Here is a 21,836-nt window from a genome sequence, read left to right as displayed (position 1 = left end):
GCAGAAGTAGCGGTTTTGGACCTGTTTTCCAGCGACAACCAGCAGGTGGCGTCTGAGAGGAGGAGCGGCGGTTTCCCATTATAAGTCAATGGGCTCATTGACTTCAATGGAGATTCCTCGACGCCGGCCTCGAGGAACAGGTTGGCAGCCATCCAAACCACAGACCGCAAAAGCGGATACAATGTCTTTTAAAAGAGTTTAATCACTACGGTCAAGTTCAACAACAATTGACTTGGGAATCTTAAGTTCTAGGGCCCCTGGGAATAAAGTTCTTTTTGTCCCTAGCTCCTAGGAACCCCCACACACGATCCACACCGGGTCCAGGGATGAGAGACCCCCGTAAGGGGTCGAGCGGAGAAGGAGGGTCGCACCATTGAATCTAATGGCGGCGTGCGCCATGCATTGTCTATGGCGGCGCCGGCCATTGATTCCAATGGGGAAAAGCCGCGTGACGAAAAAATGACGAAGTGTAAAATGCTGAAAAATGTAAGTCATATCTCCGGTTCTGGAATGACCAGAGGGATGGGATTTGGGTGGCATGTAGCCAAGGTTCCGGCTTTAATGCCTGCCCCTTCCCAACCCCCTCAGACCAACCAGATGGGGTGTGGGCGAATGTAAAGATTTGTGGATTTTCTCATAGACGTCAATGGCGGCGTTTTCCCCGTTGAAAGTCTATGGCGGGAAACTCCATTGACAACAACGGCGGAGTTGCTCCATTGAAACCCATGGCGGTGGAGCCCGTTGTTTTCAATGGGGATTTAGTGAAAAGCTGAGATTTCTTTTTAGCTGAGATTTTTATTATAAAATATGAAACAGTTTATGTGGTATTTGTATAACTCCGGTTCCGAAGGTCGTAGCAGGCTGAAACGTGGACACTATAGTATACCACTTCCGGCATTAAGGTCTGGAAAGTTTGGACCCAATGGACCTACTAGAACAGGGTATTTTAATATGTGTAGGTATTAAAATGTATATGGGATTTAGGATCTGCTCTGAAAAATGCAGACTCCATCTGCTATGTTAAATAAGGCAGGAAGGGCATCCTGAGGAATTAACATAGCCCAGTGATCAAAAGCTAACTGTCCTGATTGTTTATGCTAAGGGAAAGAACAAAGGGGCTGAGTGTTGGTCTTCACACTTACAGGGAAGCCAAAATCTCCTTCAAAGAGATTTTTGCTAGACAGCTCGGCACCTTGATTGTAAGAGAGGGGGTTGAAATGGTATTTAAATCAGAGTCAACCCTTACTCAAATGTCTTCATGTATGATCTTCATGTATTGCTGTGATGTCAACATCTTAACCTGAATTATGGAAGAAATGGCCCACCTTACTTCAAGGAATAAATTATATTTTATCATATCTAAATCTCGTCCAGTTCAACCCAGTTATATTTTTGGTGGTGTATTATTCATAGCCTGTCACAAATCTCCCGTCACAGGCTATTAATAAAACTGGAGGCAGCGGTGGGATTGAACTGGACCTGTATTACAATGTTCTGTAACTCAAGAGTAATTGCGAGTTCCTGGGACTAAAGATATTGAACGCACAGTGTACAACATATAATACAAGATATGGCACCTCCTCACTGTTCCTCTACTTGTGAGAAGCATTGCCTCCAGAACCAAAGTGTCGGCCATCCATGTGACTGGAGCCGGGCACCGAGACCGGAGAAGTGCATCAAGTCGGCGCGGGGACCAGCAGCTGGCAAGGCTGAGAGAGATGCAGTGATCGGTGAGCATGAAACCCGGCAGGCTGAGCAAAGATCCACAGCTGCAGCCGCCGTAACCATCAAACCGCCAGGAGAGCAGGGAATGGACCCAGCTCCGAGACGGCAAAGACTTGTGGAGGGAGCAGGTGGTCTCGGAGACCATGGAAGTCTTGCGCCAGGAGAGGTAACGGCCGTTGCGGCGGCCCGTCCAATTTCCCTGAAAGAGCTAGCACTGGTGTGTGCGTTGGGCAAGACGTGGTTCCCGGTGAAGTGGACCCAGTTCCTGCCGTCGATACCGCACCGACCCGCTTACCCCCTCCCAGAGCCGGCGCTCAAGCAACTCCGCTCTGGACTCCGTTGCCCCTTGCTGGGGATAGTCCACCGGCGGCGGAGAAGCTCCGGAATGAGCCCTGCGCTCGAGCAACTCTGCTCTGGACTCCGTTGCCCCTTGCTGGTGTTAGTCCACCGGTGGCGGAGAAGCTCCGGCAGGCGCTGTGGCACTGCCAACAAACAGGCCACAATAATGCCCGGTGCCCGGACCATGCGCGGTCGGACGAAGAAGCCCCTCAGGGCCAGCGCTCACGAGCTGCAGAAAAGATGACCCAGTTAGCGGCATCCTCTGATGGCTCCTGCCCAGCCAGGGTGACAACCGTTCGTGGGATGAGTCCTGCAGAACCTGACCGGGCTGCATCGGCAACAGCGGCGGAGAGCGGCGGCCATCCATCTGATCCCAGCGGAGAACCGGCGGCGGAGAAGAAGCCTCCACTCTGACATCCTGCCGGCGGCAATTTTATTTGGGGGGAGGGTTGGGGTGTGCGGGAGGGGGGTGTTTCACATTGTTTGGCGGAGTCGGCGATTCCCAGCAATGACCGGAGCCCCACAATCCACGCCGGCTACCCTGCACCAAAGCCGGGTAGTGATGCGGCAGCTACCCAGGGCTCGCCCATGGCGGCGACGGCGGGGGCGGAAGAGCCGAGATTACGGCAATGTGCCGGAGCACTTTCTGAGTGGGGGGAGGGACAGGGATTGCGGGAGGGGGTTATTTTACCTGGTTTGGCAGGAGCCGTGTTTCTCCACAAAGACCTGGGACCCTTGTCCTGAACCGTTTTACCTGTACCAAGTCCAGGTGCTGTTGCGGCAGCGGCCCGTTGCTGCCCGGCCCAGATGATGCCGGCAGCGGCCACTCCAGTCCCCCTGCAATCGGGACCAACGAAGGCGGCGGTCTCTGCGGGGACCGGCGAGGTAAGCCAGACCAAGTCGCAGACTGACCCTGACTTATTTTTTCCTATGACTGTACCCTGTTGTTTCACTATAGGGGTGACCGGGGGGTGGCAGGAGATAGGGATACCAGGGGAGGGGAAGGAAGGGCAGCTTGTAGGGCAGCCAGGGTTCCCCATTACCCTGGTGGAGCAGCAAGGGGACTCTCAGTTAAGAGCCCCACTGTTGCAGCCTTGCTATGGGCTGGAGGTATCAGGGGTTGTGGCAAAGTTAGACCACCCCCAGATTACCTGCCAGCCAGGAGCTAAGGTGGGTGCATCTGCACCAGCAACCCTGAGCTCATCCCGGTAATGGGAAGGCAGTGTCAGGGTGATGGCCTCACTCAGGTGTCCCTAGGATCCAGGTTAAGATTAGCTAGGGAGAAGCGGAGTGAGGGGAGGCTGCAGGTAGGTAGCCAGCATCAGATCTCAGTGGGAGAAGAAGGGCTAGTGGTAGCCGGGGAAGGAAAGCAGCAGGTATGGCAGCTAGAGTTCCCCATTACCCTGGCAGAGCCTCAGGGGGTTTCTCAGATCAGCAACCCCCTGTTGCAGCCTGGCTATGGGCTGGGGGTATCATGGGCAGTGGCCAGCTTGTGCCACTCCAGGGATACCTGCCAGCCAAGAGCTAAGGCAGTTGCATCTGGAGAGGTGGCCCTGAGCTCATCCCTGGTAAGTGGGGCACAGGGCCGGGGCAGGTAGGGTCCCCACAGGATAGTGACAAAGCTCTTTCCCAGACTTGGTTGACAGAAAAGCTACGGTCTGTGCTTGATAGCTGGTCTCTCGCTGGTGCAGAGATCTGCCTGTCTCTGGGCAGTGTGCAGCCTAGTCTGCAAAGGGGCCCTTCACCATGGACTTGGTTCACCAGGCCTGGGTGGGGGGGCAGAGGGAGGCAAAGGAGAATGCCCGGCGGCCACGGTGGAGCCCTGCTCAACAGGATCTGGACTTCACTATTCACTGTGGCCAGGTCAATGTACTGGACAATGCCGGAAGACAATTTTGCCAGGCCAACCCCTCAGGACTTATTGAGTGCTTCAAGGGTACCGATGGTGTAGGGAAGGCAGCTGGGGCACCAGGCACCCATTGAGCAGGGGAGGTGTCATGACAGAGAGGATTTGGCCTGGGATTAAAGGGGTTACACCCCCATTTGGCCACCCTCTACTCTCATCTGGGAAGCTTTAACTGGACTGAGGTCCAGTAATGTGTTTTGCCTTGCTTCAGTATCCAAATGTTTATTCCCCTGTGTAAATGTAATGTGTTATCCTGGTGTTTGCACTCACACATACACTAGGGTTGATGCGGGAGGGAAGGGGTTAATGTTAAAATAGTGATTATAGCCCTTTGTGTAATTTTCCCACCTTTTCAGGCTCCATTTTGCAGCCGTTCCATAGGTCGCCATTGAGCCTCAATGCTTTCTAATGGCAGAAGTAGCGGTTTTGGACCTGTTTTACAGCGACGACCAGCAGGTGGCGTCCGAGAGGAGGAGCAGCGGTTTCCCATTGTAAGTCAATGGGCTCATTGACTTCAATTGAGATTCTTCGACGCCGGCCTCGAGGAACAGGTTGGCAGCCATCCAAACCGCAGACCGCAAAAGCGGATACAATGTCTTTTAAAAGAGTTTAATCACTATGGTCAAGTTCAACGACAATTGATGTGGGAATTTTAAGTTCTAGGGCCCCTGGGAATAAAGTTCTTTTTGTCCCTAGCTCCTAGGAACCCCCACACACGATCCACACCGGGTCCAGGGATGAGAGACCCCCGTAAGGGGTCGAGCGGAGAAGGAGGGTCGCACCATTGAATCTAATGGCGGAGTGCGCCATGCATTGTCTATGGTGGCGCCGGCCATTGATTCCAATGGGGAAAAGCCGCGTGGCGAAAAAACGACTAAGTGTAAAATGCTGAAAAATGTAAGTCCATATCTCCGGTTCTGGAATGACCAGAGGGATGGGATTTGGGTGGCATGTAGCCAAGGTTTTGGCTTTAATGCCTGCCCCTTCCCAACCCCCTCAGACCAACCAGACGGAGTGTGGGCGAATGTAAAGATTTGTAGATTTTCTCATAGACTTCAATGGCGGCGGATTCCCTGTTGAAAGTCTATGGCGGGAAACTCCATTGACAACAACGGCGGAGTTGCTCCATTGAAACCCATGGCGGCAGAGCCCGTTGTTTTCAATGGGGATTTAGTGAAAAGCTGAGATTTCTTTTTAACGGAGATTTTTATAATAAAATATGAAACGGTTTATGTGGTATTTGTATAACTCCAGTTCCGAAGGTCATAGCGGGCTGAAACTTGGACCCTATATTGTACCACTTCCGGCATTAAGGTCTGGAAAGTTTGGACCCGCTGGACCTACCAGAACCAGGTATTTTAATATGTTTAGGTATTAAAATGTATATGGGATTTTGAATCTGCTCTGAAAAATGCAGACTCCATCTGCTATGTTAATTAAGGCAGGAAGGGCATCCTGAGGAATTAACATAGCCCGGTGATCAAAAGCTAGCTGTCCTGATTTTTTATGCTAAGAGCAAGAACAAAGGGGCTGAGTGTTTTTTAAGTGTCGGTCTTCACACTTACAGAGAAGCTAAAATCTCCTTCAAAGAGATTTTTGCTAGACAGCTCGGCACCTTGATTGTAAGAGAGGGGGTTGAAATGGTATTTAAAGCAGAGTCAACCCTTACTCAAATGTCTTCATGTATGATCTTCATGTATAGCTGTGATGTCAACATCTGAACCTGAATTATGGAAGAAATTGCCCATCCTGTATCCTGATGGCTTTCTTGTCCTAACCTATAAGTAAGTGTCATATTTTGTCTGTTATTTGTATATCTCGTGTGTTCACCTTACTTCAAGGAATAAATTATATTTTCCATATCTAAGTCTCGTCCAGTTCAACCCAGTTATATTTTTGGTGGTGTATTATTCATAGCCTGTCACAAAGCTCCCGTCACAGGTGGCTTCACAATATCAGCTTTAATTAAATGAATGAGGTGTTCATTAATACACCTAAGCTGGTCCACATGACACAATTCTTTTAATATATGCACCTAGGATTTCTGAGCATATGCATTATGATTCTAACCATCACTATATCTAGGTATCCACAAACATCTATTAATATTGTGAATGGTATAGCATCAGGACTGATTTCATTAGCATCCACACCACTGGCAACGTGGCTGGTTATCTTCTATATCATCAAAAGATATGTATATTTGCATATCACTCTGGATCCTATACTTTGTAATACTACTCTATTATCACTAGGATACCAGAGTATATATTCATATATTCACTGCCCATGTTTCTATTGGGTCTGGGGGTCTCTGACTTTAATACATAGCTGTTTTGTACCTATATGGGTTTACTCCTATATATTGGTATTTGATATAAAGCAGTATTGGCAATTTAGACATAGGTCTTCTTCAAATATGTTTTAGTCATCGACATACTATTTAATTAATCTGTGTAGGCTTTAGCTACTGCTGCGGCACAGTTTATTCGAGCATTTGCCCGTTCTGTGCCGCAGCAGTAGCCTGGCGCGCGCCCGAGTGTGACGGGCGCGCGCCGAAGCAGCGGAAGAGCGCCCTCCGATCGGGGCGCTCTCCCTCCCGCTGCCGGGTCCGCCGGGTCCCCCGGAACCCCCTGCCGCTGTCCCGCGATCGCGGGACACCAGGGCTCCCTCGGGGAGCCCCTGGACGTGCGTGCAGGGGGCGCACGCTCCCGAAGACGCGTGACCGCGCGTCTATGACGCGCGGCACGCCGAGGGGCGGCCACTAGCAAGCCGGGAAATCTCCCGGCTTGCGGATCTGGCCGCAGTGCAATTAAATGTGTCGCCAGTGTAGTTTACTCTGCCCTTTAGTGGCGAAGTCTCAGGAACTTACCACATAGTAACTATAGATTGGGGTATCAAACTCCTCAGAATCATTCTATGTGCCTCCAGGTTACAAATACACTACCGACACACTTTATTAAAGTGTGGCCGGTACCGCAAGCCGGGATATTTCCCGGCTTGCTTGTGGCTGCCCCTCGGCGTGCCGCGCATCATAGACGCGCGGTCACGCGTCTTCGGGAGCCTGCGCCCCCTGCACGCGCGTCCAGGGCTCCCCGAGGGAGCCCTGGTGTCCCGCGATCTGCGGGACGGCGGCAGGGGGTTCCGGGGGACCCGGCGGACCCGGTAGCGGTAGGGAGAGCGCCCCGATCGGAGGGCGCTCTTCCGCTGCTTCGGCGCGCGCCCGTCACACTCGGGCGCGCGCCAGGCTACTGCTGCGGCCAAGAACGGGCAAATGCTCGAATAAACTTGGCCGCAGCAGTACATATAGTGTAACCAGGTTTCGATTATATTTATCATATATATCTGAGTGTACATGAGTTGCCGTTTATAGGGCAATAACCACAATAGGACATGTCAATTCAACAACTGTCTGTTTTTTTATAGTAAGCACTAGTGTCTATCCTATTTATTTATAGTATTTTCAGTTTGTCCAATATTATTTTACGATATAGATACTATTAAAAGTTATATTTTAACATTACAATTCATCATATTGACAAGTGCTAGTCCCTCTCTCTCTTGCTTAGCCAAGTTCTGCCCTCCATTTTAATTAAACGTGAATTCATGATATGACAATACAGCTGAACCCCATTATAACACGGTCCTCAGGAGCCACAGAATGAAAATGTGTTATAACCGGGATCGCGTTATAAAATTTCGCTGCAGCACGAGGACTTACCGGCATCTGCAGCTCTCCCCTCTCTGCAGTTCTCCCTCCTTCATCAGGCTTCATCCACGTGCACAGCACTTACATAGACTTTCAAGCACAGAGGAGGGTCACATGACACACCCCCTACACAATGTGGGATTTTTTTATTTTATTTTTTAAAATTCAATACTTTATTGCTAACGAACACATACACACACCCCTACACCATGTGGGAGTTGAACATGAATGAATACATTTCATATAATACACATGCAGGAATCGAACCCAGGCCCTTTCATATGCTAGTACCAATTCCCAGGATTGCTGTGATAAAACGAGTGTATGAAGGGTCATGGGTTAGATTCCTGCATGGTATGCTCAAATTATTAGTGTAGGGAGGGGGTGTGCGTGCCCCGTTTGCAATAAAGCATTGAATGTTATATTAAAAAAAAAACCTTGGAGATGTGCGCCGCACGTGGACGCTACCATATGAAGCAGGAGAGAGCTGAAGAGAGGAGAGAGCTGCAGATGCCAGGTAAGTCCTCGCATGGCGGGCATTTCGCTTTAAAAACAAACAAACAAAAAAGCTTGGAGATGTTTTTAAATCGCATTGTAGCGGATCGCGCTTTAACGGGGTTGAGCTGTATCTCTCTATTGAGACAATCTTAGAAATGTTATTCAGCTCCTTCAGTGCATGAGCTGTCCATACTGGAGAAGAATTGTGTTTCTCAACAGTCTTTATTTCTGTAAACTGGCTCATTACATAACACATCGCAACATCAAGCACATCTGTTAATGTGGTGTTTTGCTCCATACATCATACTTTACTTCTAAACCTAAAACTGCTGTGCTAATTTACTTTGAGATCAGTGGTGGAATAAGTAATATTGTTCTTTTCTGACAAAGCCACCCAAATATTGCTAATTACTTGGCCAAAATTAGTGGTCTAAGTAATCCACAGGCCTGAATGTCGGCTAAGTTCCTGTCTACCACCCTTCCCTATAGCAGGAGTGGGCAACTCCAGTCCTCAAAGGCTACCAACAAGTCAGGTTTTAAAGATATCCCTGCACAGGTGACTCATTCAATGACTGGAGGCATTTATGTAATCTACTGTGAAGAAACAGTATAGGGCAGGGGTGGCCATCATCAGTCCTCGAAGGCCTCCAACAGGTCAAGTTTTAAGGATATTCCTGCTTCAGCACAGGTTGCTCAGTCCAGGATTGAACCACTGATTGAGCCACCTGTAATGAAGCAGGGATAGCCTTAAAATCTGACCTGTTGGTGGCACTTGAAGACGGGAGTTGGCCACCCCTGGCCTATACAGTTTGTTCACAGTAGATGACATAAATGCTTCCTACTGAGACATTAACATTAGTTTAGACTTTATGTCTGATCGGTTCCCACATTCTTTCAAGATTTTCGCATATTCGTTAAAGATTTTGCACATTAATGTTCCTGTATAGTTCACCTTTTCACTGTCAAAATGTATACTGTTCACGAAAATGACAACATACACAAATTCTGTTTATAACAGTCCAGGCACCTTTTTGCAATTGCTGCTAATGTAAGTATTGCAATATATCCCTAGAGTGGATTGAGGTGTATTGTATTGGGCTAATGGTTTCTTTTTCCCTTGAAATTGTATAATAAAGTGCTATTTACCATTATCACATGAGCACAATGATTGCTTCAAATATTGCAATATATGGAAGTAGAAGACGTTATTACGGCCAATGGCACGAACCCAACACACCCGTTTTCAATCATCCATGCGCAAGAAGGGGGTAGTACCAACACACCATTCCCCCTTGCTAGATCAACAGCAAAATAAATAATGTCTGCTTCTATCTGCAGTTTTTTCTAGGCACCCTTCTATATATTGAACATTTATTTTCATTATTTTGCCAAGTGCCCCATAATTAAAAAAGCAGATCTAGCCGGACTGTTTTTCTTTTTTGTGTAATATTAGGTTAAGAGATTTAGAGCTGGCTTCCTTGCGCTATGGACAAACAGAAGTATCTGAATGAAAATGACTGTTTTTTCAATTTGAAGCCAAGTGGCAACTATGCCCCAAGACAAACACATTTAATTTTGATAAAGCGTTCTAATGCAGTGTTCCTGAGTTTGGGACTTTACGAATGAGTAACAACAATACATCCAACTGCACATTAATATTACATGTGGCTTGAGGGTAGACAAGGAAGGCTTCAGGCAAGGTTTGCTCAAGCATGTACTGTACTACAATTCACACAAATATTAGTCTTGGAGTGTTTTCCTAAAACAATACTTAATCATTCCTTTTTTTGAACAGATCTGTAAACAATTTATTTGAGTTCATAATATCTGAAGATGTAAAATCAAATCCGTTCTGTGAAATATATTAACAGAGGATAAAATAATGGAACTTTTATACATTCTTCATGGAATAATTAGGATTATTTAGGAATGATGATTGGACGAGTCTTACATTGGGTTATCTAATATCACGTTTGGAAATAATTTGTGAGAGAATGAGAGAGAGATATATTTACGCCATATCACTTGTCACAGAAAATACATTTGTTACTCTTAATATGATTGAAAACAATATATAAATCTTGCTTTCTCTACCTAATGACAAGGTAAGCAGGTACATGCACACCCTCTCCTTATTCGTAGGCAAATTAGGACGAGAACAGGATAAGGAAATAGACAAATATACCCTAAACATCAAGTTACATTATTTACAATTTTTGGCAGGAAAAAATTGCAAAGATTATTTAAACGTATGTCTACTAGTCTGTAGTTCTTAATTTTTTTTTTAAATCAATCTTTTTTATTGGTATCAAACACATATAGACCTGGGTACAGAAAAAGAAAAAGTCATGGGCACATGACAACATAACAAGATTCGGCGTAGTGTTGACCAATGGATTTTTCTTTTATGAGAAGCAGATAGAAAGAAGGGAAGAGGAGAACGGGAAGAGGGGGCGGGGAGACGAACAGACCGGGGGAGGATAGGAGGGGAGTGGGGGGGCAGGGGGAGAAAGGGATTCCTGGTGGTGTCCGGCCCCTCTCTCCCACCCGCGTCTGCGCGGCCTAAGCTCGGTACTATCCCGAACTTTGCTAATCTAACCAGGGTTCCCAAATCTTCCAGAACTGTGACATGTTTTTGTGAAGCATAGCTGTGAGGTTTTCCATGGACATTACCGCGTCTATCCTTCTGGTTACCTTGCTTCTCAATGGGGCGTTGGACTGTTTCCAGGCCGCCGCAACTGAGCATCTAGCTGCAGTCAGAATGGAGGTGACCAACCTGGATAGTGGGGGGGGGAAGGTTATTAATGGGTTTACTCAGCACAAAGGTCATGGGTCCAGGGGGATAAGGAGGCCCGAAATCTCATGAAGGAGTGTCTGGATCATAGTCCAGAACCTCTGGATCGCTGGACATGACCACCAGATGTGGGCCATGTCCCCCTTTTGACCACATCCTCTCCAGCACAGGTCAGGCGTGCCAGGGAATATCTGGCTCAGTCTAGCTCTGGCTCAGTCTAGCTGGGGTCAAGTACCACTGGAATAGAATTTTGTAGATGTTCTCATTTGTTACTGTACAAATTGAGGTTTTAGCGGCAGACTCCCAGATATCCTCCCAGTCATCCATATCTATTGTTAGATTAAGGTCCTCTGACCATTTTTTCATGTACCTATGGGTCGGGGGATCAAATGCCGACTCCATCCCCCTATAGATCTCCGAAATTAGGCCCCTCTGGTAGGCGCCTTTGATGCACAAGGACTCAAATCTAGTTGGTGTAGGGAATTTGGCATTCTGGTCCATGGAGTGCATTCTGGGAGAGTGATAGTAGGAAATGTCTAATTTGCAGGAACTTAAACAAATGGAGGTCTTGAGACTGATATTTGTCTCGGAGTTCTTGGAAGAACAGATCGGCAACCAGCAGATCGGCAGAACTTTCTTCAGCAGATCGGCAACCAGCCTTATGTTTAGACCTTGAAACTGGTCAAATTGTCTATGAGAACACCCAGGCAGGAAGTTTGGGTTTCCAAAGATAACTACCAGTCCATACTTCCCTTTGCTTTGAGCCAGACGTCCCACGTGCATCTCATTGCTCCCAGGCTGAACTTCCGCGGTCCTCCCTCCTTACCCCTGAGGACTACAGGGACACCCGTAAGGGGAGGGGAGCCACGTGGTGTGACTCTATTACGAGCCATCATGCGGAGGCCGGGTCGTAATTCCAAACTACAGCCTGCTTTAGGTAATATCTTACCACATCAGGGACCCCCAGCCCCCCTCATTTTTGGGGATAGCATCACCGATCTTGGGACCCGTGGTCTCCTATCATTCCAGATAAATTGGAACATGAGGGACTGGATATTTTTCAGAGCCGATTGTGGGACAGCTATGGGGAGGGTTTGGAAGTTATAGAATAGTCTTGGGAGGTCATTCATTTTGATTGAGACTATTCTTCCGAACCAGGAGATTTGGAGCTTTTTCCATGAGTCTAGGTCTTTTTTGATCTGGTCAAATAAAGGGGGTAATTATGCTGGTATAGGGATCTGTATGAGTTTGAGATTTTCACTCCAAGGTATTTGATATGGGTGGAACTCCACTTATATTTATAATTAGATTGTATGAGTTTCCACGTTGGGTCTGGGAGGGATATATTGAGGGATTCTGACTTATCAATGTTAACTTTATAATCAGATATGGCACCAAATTAGTCCAGTAATCTTTGAAGGTTAGTAAGGGAGACAAGGGGTCAGCGAGGGTCAAGATCACGTCATCGGCGAACAGAGAGATTTTCGGCAATCCGAATCCCCTTGATACTTTTTTCTTCTCTAATTCTGGCCGCTAGTGGCTCGATTGTGAGAGCAAATAGCAACAGGGAGAGTGGGCAGCCCTGTCTGGTCCCATTTCTAATAGTAATTGGGTCTGAAAAAACGCCCGAGAGTTTTACATACGCAGTAGGGTTTTGGTAGAGAGCCCTGACTCCCTGCAGGAAGGGATCGCAGAAGCCAAACCTCAGCATCATTTGGTCTAAAAAGGATCATTTGATTCTGTCAAACGCTTTTTCTGCGTCGAGACTCAGAATCGGTGCTTTAGATCCAGTGAGATGCACGTGGTCAATGATATCCACAATTTTGCGGGTATTCTCAGAGGCCTGTCTGCCTGACACAAATCCTACCTGATCCGCATGTATGAGTCGGGGGGAGAATTGGATTAAGCCTGTTTGACATAATCTTGCTGTAGATTTTAAGGTCAGTGTTTAGTAGGGATATTGGCCTATAGTTACCGCACATGAGCGGGTCTCTACCTTCCTTATGTATAATAGCAAGGTTTGCGGCGGTGATTGTGGCGGGGATTGGCTCACCCTGCAGGAAGGAGTTGAACATATCGAGCAAATAAGGGGACAGAGTCGGCACAAATGTTTTGTAATAGGCGTTGGAAAACCCGTCAGGGCCGGGTGTTTTGGCTAACTTGAAAGAGCTAACAGCTCTGGACAGTTCTACCTGAGAATTTTTTTTGTTTAGATTTTCTATTTCCTCGGCAGAGAGGGATGGGAGGTTACATTGTGCCAGGAATTGTGCGATTGTTTCTGCTTTTACTGGGTCTTGGGGGGTGTAGGTTGTACAGCTCAGAGTAGAAATTCGTGAATTCTTGTGCTATCTCTTTCTCTATGTAAGAGATGTGCCTATTTTTAGTGCGAATTCTGGAAATCTGAGATTTAACTCATATAAGTGAAAAGAAAATAAAGTGCGCAGCTAAATAATTAAGTGACGTGATAATAGATGTTAAAAAACATAACCTTAAATGGAGCGTCTGCAGCTGCGATGGAGGGGGGGCTCAGAAACCCCCTAGACTAGCAGATAAAGACAAAAAAGACACAGCGCACAACGCTCATAGTGCATAAAACAATATAATAAAGGTACAATTAATTAGGGTAAGTAATGTGCGTACATCAATAAAGATAAATAAATGCAGTTAGGGATAATGTTACCCAACGCCTCAGGAAACCGGAAGGAGTATCCTCTCAAGGGTTATGGCGCTGGTGTCTCGGATACAGGATCCTATTGGTAAGTAGGTAAGTAGATCGCCTCTAAAAAAGTTCTTTTCCCCCAAGAGCACGAGTCCAAAGCTGCTGCTGCCACTTGCAGTCCTTTGCCAGAGCACAGCTCCACACCGGCCGGGTCCTCTCACTCCCCTCTGTGCAGAAGCACTTCCGGGTCGATGACGTCACCACGGGGGGGGAGCGCTGGTAATCGCGCCGTTCACACTCGATCAGCTCAGATGGTGGGGTAATAGATTAGAGGTTGAGCTCTTGTCCAGTCATCCAACGCGTTTCGAAACGAAAACGTTTCTTCATCAGGGATATAAATTGAAGTGGTTCCGGATCAGTTATAAATATTACACGATCGTACCTCATTGGCTGGGCTATCAACTCTCACAGCCAATGGGAAAGTAATAGGGGCGGGTTAATGGTCCCGGTTGCGCGCGTCACTGGTAGCTAATAGCAACATAACATAAACATCACAAAAACTTTATTAACAACAAACATAGCTAACCACACGCGATTGATGAGACTAAAAAAGAGAAAACAGTGTTACACATAGTAAAAAACGTACATGAGTACATTAGTGGCCATATAGACCAGGGAGGTTACTCTAATGGGCAATAAATATCACCATCCAACTGAAATAGGAAACATGAAAAGTCTGCAAAGCCGATCACTAATAGAGGAGCATTAAGGTGATCTAATCAATCCTAGTACATATTGAGAAGGCATGTCCTATGAAGTAAACTAAAAGGACAAAGAGACAAAAGTTAAAAATCTGTTACTTATGAAAAAAATCCCTTAAGTAGTTAAAAAATGCTAAAAAATATATATATATACTAAAAAATATATAAACAAGTAAAATATGGTTGGGAACACAGAAACTTAATACAGGGACCAAATGTCTATATCTTCATTTAAACCCCCTGGATACAGAGTATTTAGCTTGTGTATCCAGAAGGTTTCCTGCCTAGAAAGTTCTTTTACTCTGTCACCCCCTCTCCTGTTTTTGGGTACGTGCTTAATACCTTTAAATAATAGAGAAGAGGGATCACATTTATGGAATTGTGCATAGTGCTTAGAAAGACTATGCTTCATAAAACCTATTTTAATGTTGCGCATGTGTTCTTGTATGCGCACTTTCAATGGGCGTTTAGTGCGTCCCACATATAAAAGGCCACATGGACACTCCAATAAATAAACAACATGGTCAGTGTTACAATATATAAAATCATTAATACCATGTGTTTCTCCATTGATACATTTAAAAGTCTTTCTCTCTGGGTGCAAGTATTTGCAAACTGAGCACTTCCCACACTTGAAATTCCCAATTGGTTTAGTACTTAACCATTTATCGTCCCCACTAGGACATTCAATTTGTTTTATGTCACTCGGGGATAGTGTATTCTTTAAATTTTTTGCTCTTCTATAGATGAATTTTGGGAATTTCGAGAGGTGAGCACCCAGCAGCAAATCATTTGATAATATAGACCAATGTTTTCTTACAATTTTCTCAATTTGCCCCGTCATTGAGTTAAAATTAGTGATAAAAGAAACGTTGCATTTCCCCTCACCCTCCTTGGGGGTTTTGCTTTTTTTGGAATTTGTTAGTAGCATGTTTTTTCTATCAAGTTTTCTTATTTTCTCCAGATCTATATTTAATTTCTCTAGACGATAACCCCTCTCTAAAAACCTTTGGGTCAGTTTCTCAGCTTGTTCCTCAAAATCTACTTCCGTGCTACAATTTTTCTTCAACCTGTAATATTGGCCACTGGGGATATTTGATATCCACGTTTTTTTGTGATTACTTGTGGCAACAAGGAGGTTGTTGCAATCAACCTCCTTAAAATACGTTTTTGTTACCACCTTTCCTTCTGCTGACGCCATAAGGTTGAGATCCAGGAAGTGTATTTGTGTCTCATGCTCTACATGTGTGAAAGTGAGGTTTTTATTATTATTATTTAAATACTGCAAAAATTGGCCGATAGAGCACTGGTCGCCGTCCCATATGCACAAGACGTCATCTATGAAACGGCGCCATATAATAATATTTGCCTTGAACGGGTTGTTGTTAAATATACATTCATCTTCCCATCTTCCCATATACAGGTTTGCGAAACTAGGGGCAAATCTAGTGCCCATTGCAGTTCCGCAAACCTGTATGAAAAATTCATCAAGAAACATAAAATAATTATGTTTCAAGATGTACCTGATGGAATCTATAATAAATTGGCTATTGAGGGGATGCAGAGTGACGTCGTTCAATAAATAAGATTGAACAGCATTCAAACCCTCCTCGTGTGGGATGTTGGTGTACAAGGCCTGAACATCACAAGTGAGCCACCTATAAGAGTCTTTCCACACGGAAACAAGGATTTTTCCATGGTCAACAAGGATTTTAATCTTTTAACCAATAATTTTAAAAATAGTGATATTAGACATAATTTAAATAAAAAGGAAGCATTGGCTTTAAAACTCCTAAAGGAAAATAAGAACCTTATTATCAGGCAAGCTGACAAGGGGGGGGGGTGTCGTGTTACAAGATAGGAAGGATTATGAGGGGGAAGCCCTCAGACTCCTAAACGACACCTCCTCCTATAAAAGATTGAAAAGGGACCCCACTGGGGAATTCTTGGTTTTACTTAAAAATCTTCTTGATGAAGCCCTCACGAATAATGTAATTGAAAAACATGAATATGAATTTTTATACTGCAATTGTCCCAAAATTGCCATTTTTTATCATCTCCCAAAAACACATAAAAGTATGATAAAGCCGCCTGGCCGACCGATTATATCGGGAATAGAGAGCCTTACATCCAACCTATCCCAATATGTGGACTATTTCCTCCAACCTTTTGTAGTACAACTCCCTTCCTACCTGAGAGATTCAACATCAGTGTTGAATCTGTTAGAAGGGTTCGTGTGGAAAGACTCTTATAGGTGGCTCACTTGTGATGTTCAGGCCTTGTACACCAACATCCCACACGAGGAGGGTTTGAATGCTGTTCAATCTTATTTATTGAACGACGTCACTCTGCATCCCCTCAATAGCCAATTTATTATAGATTCCATCAGGTACATCTTGAAACATAATTATTTTATGTTTCTTGATGAATTTTTCATACAGGTTTGCGGAACTGCAATGGGCACTAGATTTGCCCCTAGTTTCGCAAACCTGTATATGGGAAGATGGGAAGATGAATGTATATTTAACAACAACCCGTTCAAGGCAAATATTATTATATGGCGCCGTTTCATAGATGACGTCTTGTGCATATGGGACGGCGACCAGTGCTCTATCGGCCAATTTTTGCAGTATTTAAATAATAATAATAAAAACCTCACTTTCACACATGTAGAGCATGAGACACAAATACACTTCCTGGATCTCAACCTTATGGCGTCAGCAGAAGGAAAGGTGGTAACAAAAACGTATTTTAAGGAGGTTGATTGCAACAACCTCCTTGTTGCCACAAGTAATCACAAAAAAACGTGGATATCAAATATCCCCAGTGGCCAATATTACAGGTTGAAGAAAAATTGTAGCACGGAAGTAGATTTTGAGGAACAAGCTGAGAAACTGACCCAAAGGTTTTTAGAGAGGGGTTATCGTCTAGAGAAATTAAATATAGATCTGGAGAAAATAAGAAAACTTGATAGAAAAAACATGCTACTAACAAATTCCAAAAAAAGCAAAACCCCCAAGGAGGGTGAGGGGAAATGCAACGTTTCTTTTATCACTAATTTTAACTCAATGACGGGGCAAATTGAGAAAATTGTAAGAAAACATTGGTCTATATTATCAAATGATTTGCTGCTGGGTGCTCACCTCTCGAAATTCCCAAAATTCATCTATAGAAGAGCAAAAAATTTAAAGAATACACTATCCCCGAGTGACATAAAACAAATTGAATGTCCTAGTGGGGACGATAAATGGTTAAGTACTAAACCAATTGGGAATTTCAAGTGTGGGAAGTGCTCAGTTTGCAAATACTTGCACCCAGAGAGAAAGACTTTTAAATGTATCAATGGAGAAACACATGGTATTAATGATTTTATATATTGTAACACTGACCATGTTGTTTATTTATTGGAGTGTCCATGTGGCCTTTTATATGTGGGACGCACTAAACGCCCATTGAAAGTGCGCATACAAGAACACATGCGCAACATTAAAATAGGTTTTATGAAGCATAGTCTTTCTAAGCACTATGCACAATTCCATAAATGTGATCCCTCTTCTCTATTATTTAAAGGTATTAAGCACGTACCCAAAAACAGGAGAGGGGGTGACAGAGTAAAAGAACTTTCTAGGCAGGAAACCTTCTGGATACACAAGCTAAATACTCTGTATCCAGGGGGTTTAAATGAAGATATAGACATTTGGTCCCTGTATTAAGTTTCTGTGTTCCCAACCATATTTTACTTGTTTATATATTTTTTAGTATATATATATATTTTTTAGCATTTTTTAACTACTTAAGGGATTTTTTTCATAAGTAACAGATTTTTAACTTTTGTCTCTTTGTCCTTTTAGTTTACTTCATAGGACATGCCTTCTCAATATGTACTAGGATTGATTAGATCACCTTAATGCTCCTCTATTAGTGATCGGCTTTGCAGACTTTTCATGTTTCCTATTTCAGTTGGATGGTGATATTTATTGCCCATTAGAGTAACCTCCCTGGTCTATATGGCCACTAATGTACTCATGTACGTTTTTTACTATGTGTAACACTGTTTTCTCTTTTTTAGTCTCATCAATCGCGTGTGGTTAGCTATGTTTGTTGTTAATAAAGTTTTTGTGATGTTTATGTTATGTTGCTATTAGCTACCAGTGACGCGCGCAACCGGGACCATTAACCCGCCCCTATTACTTTCCCATTGGCTGTGAGAGTTGATAGCCCAGCCAATGAGGTACGATCGTGTAATATTTATAACTGATCCGGAACCACTTCAATTTATATCCCTGATGAAGAAACGTTTTCGTTTCGAAACGCGTTGGATGACTGGACAAGAGCTCAACCTCTAATCTATTACCCCACCATCTGAGCTGATCGAGTGTGAACGGCGCGATTACCAGCGCTCCCCCCCCGTGGTGACGTCATCGACCCGGAAGTGCTTCTGCACAGAGGGGAGTGAGAGGACCCGGCCGGTGTGGAGCTGTGCTCTGGCAAAGGACTGCAAGTGGCAGCAGCAGCTTTGGACTCGTGCTCTTGGGGGAAAAGAACTTTTTTAGAGGCGATCTACTTACCTACTTACCAATAGGATCCTGTATCCGAGACACCAGCGCCATAACCCTTGAGAGGATACTCCTTCCGGTTTCCTGAGGCGTTGGGTAACATTATCCCTAACTGCATTTATTTATCTTTATTGATGTACGCACATTACTTACCCTAATTAATTGTACCTTTATTATATTGTTTTATGCACTATGAGCGTTGTGCGCTGTGTCTTTTTTGTATTTAACTCATATGCCTCTGAGTTTTGCGGCCAGGAGTCTGTCTTCCTTGTTGCCCCTGTCGTAAAACTTTTGTTTAGTCCACCTCGGTGCTCTCTCTACTTCCTCAAGCTGTGTTTGTTTTAAGTCTGTTCTAGCCTGGGTTAGTAGTTTTATTGTTTTTTTGGACGAATTGGTTTTGTGCTGGTGTTCCAGCTGCGACATTTTGTCTGTAAGATCTTTTTGCAGTTTGAGTTTCAGTTTTTTCTAACAAGAGGCGATTGAAATAAAATTGCCTCTGATCAAGGCCTTGTGGGCTTCCCACAAAATTGCTGGGGCTGAAACGGAACGTGCATTGATTTGAAAAAATGTTGAGAGGTTTCGCCTGATTGCGATTTCTGTTTCTGGGCAGTTAAGCAGGCAGTCGTTCATCTTCCATTTGTATGGGTTATTTTTCACAAAGGGCAGAGAGAGAGTAAGCTTGACAGGGGCATGGTCAGACCAAGTGATTGGTCCTATATTTGAGTGGGAGGATGCCTGGAATATGTTTCTGGTACCTAGAAAATAATCGATCCTCGAGTAGGACTGATGAGGGATGGAAAAAAAGGTATAGTCTCTTTGACCTTGTTGCTGAGCCCTCCATATATCTGTAAGGGAAAATTCTCCCAAGATATCCCTACATTTTTTGGCCTTTTTTGGGGATTGAATAGAGTGGGGAGTAGGCGGGGTTTTTGAGCTAGGGGGGGTTGGGGCGAGGATTTATCTTGTTCATGTGAAGCAACCATATTGAAATCCCCTCCCATGATCAGGGAAGTGAGAGATTGCTGTTCTAGAGATTCAAGTAGCATTCTCATGAACGGCTTTTGTTTTCATTGGGAGCATATACATTGACAAGCGTAACAGGGGTACCCAAGAGGGTGCCCTGAATCACCAAGTATCTCCCATCGGGGTCAGAATGTGATTTGATGGGGATGAAGGGTATATTATTTCTGATCAGTATGGCTACTCCCCTTTTTTTGCATGGGGAGGATGCGTAAAATGCTTGGGGGAATAGGCTTTGGGGAATGGGCGGGGAAGGGAAGTTAAAGTAGGAAGGGGAGCGCAGGGAGGATAAGCGGAGTGCAGGGGGACGGAAGGGACGGGGAGCGCAGGGGTGGGGTAAGCGGGATTCAGGGGGGATTGGGGGAGGGAACCGAGCAGGGGGGAGGGGGTTGGGAGGGGGAGAGGAGCACTTAATGAAGGAGTATTTATCACTGGGGGAGAAGCTTCCACTTCGTGGCATTTCTGAGGGAAGCTGAGTGGAGTCAGCAAGGGAGCGGACCAGAGGGGGCCTGGGAGGCTGGAGAGCCGAACGGGGGAGGGTGGGGTGGGCGGCGTAGTGGGGGAGGGAAGGGTAAACTGGACCCGGGATAGGGGGGGGTGGAATGGACAGGAGGGGGGGTGAGGTGGGGAGTCCATGGAGTGCAGTGGCGACCTGGGGTGGCGCTATTGTGGTAGATGGCTTTCATGCTAGGCCTCTGGATCTGGCTCCAGCTCCAAGGACACCCAGTCGCAACTCCGCGTCGCTGACAGTCGGGGGGAGATCACCAGGAACTGAAGATTGCGTTGCTCCGGATCCTCTTCAGGAGGTGGGACGTCCGCTGGATTCTGAAGTTAAGGGGAGGCGGTCGGTGAGGGCATCTTGGGGATTTTGCTGCAGACTCAGCTGCAGACAGAAGATGTAGATGCATCTCAAGGGATCTGCTGGTTGGCCAGGCGCTCTGAGGTGCGGGGTATCTCTACGTCTGTGGAGTTTGCTGGGCCTTTGGAAGTCGGTCCGCGGTTCTGTGGGGGGTTTAGTCCCAGAGCTTTTAGGAACGATGGGGAGTCCTCTGGTCTGGAGATGGTGAGATGGCGGCCATTTCTGAAGACAATTAATTTGAAGGGGAAGCCCCAACGGTAAATAATACCTTGATCTTTGAGGATGTTGATAAGGGGCTTCATCTCTCTTCGTTTTCCGAGAGTGGTCCTTGATAGATCACTAAAAATTTGGATTGGATTGTCCTCCATTTGTATGTCGCCTGCTCTCCTGCTCGCGGCCATAATTCTCTCTTTGGCCGAGTACATGTGAAATTTGATGATTACATCCCTGCGACGGCTATGGTCTGTGGATTTGGGGCCCAGTGCCCTGTGTGCACAATCCATCTGTAGGTCATGTTCAGATAGCTCTGGGACCAGGGTAAGGAACAGTTTGCGGAGGTACACCTGGAGGACATCTGGGGAGACCGCTGCCGGGATGTTCCTTATACGCAGGTTTTGCCTGCGGTCCCTTTTCTCTTGGTCCTCCAAAGCAGATCTTGCAGGTCTCGCAGATCTTCAACTATATGGCCTAATCTGACCACTTCTTCCTCCGTGTTGGATTTAAATCCTAGCACGTCTTCTATTTTGTTTTCCAGAGCGTCTGTACGTTTTGTTAGGCCATTTATGTCCGCTCTTAAGCCATCCATGGCGGCATTTAGATCCTCTTGAAATCCCTTCCTCATTTTGAGGAAGAGGGATTCGAAGTAGTGCTTGTTTAATCCGCGAGCTCCGGCAGATCTAATGTGTCAGGCTCGGCCTCTGCCTCCACATGTGCTGCGTGTGTGGCCTCCTCTGCGCCATCTTGGGAATCGCCGCTCGGCTCTAGCGGGCGCTGCGCGGGGGCGAAGTACT

This window comes from Ascaphus truei, chromosome 5 (assembly GCF_040206685.1).
Source record: "Ascaphus truei isolate aAscTru1 chromosome 5, aAscTru1.hap1, whole genome shotgun sequence".
NCBI classification, from domain to species: Eukaryota; Metazoa; Chordata; class Amphibia; order Anura; family Ascaphidae; genus Ascaphus; species Ascaphus truei.
This window is presented reverse-complemented; position numbering follows the sequence as displayed.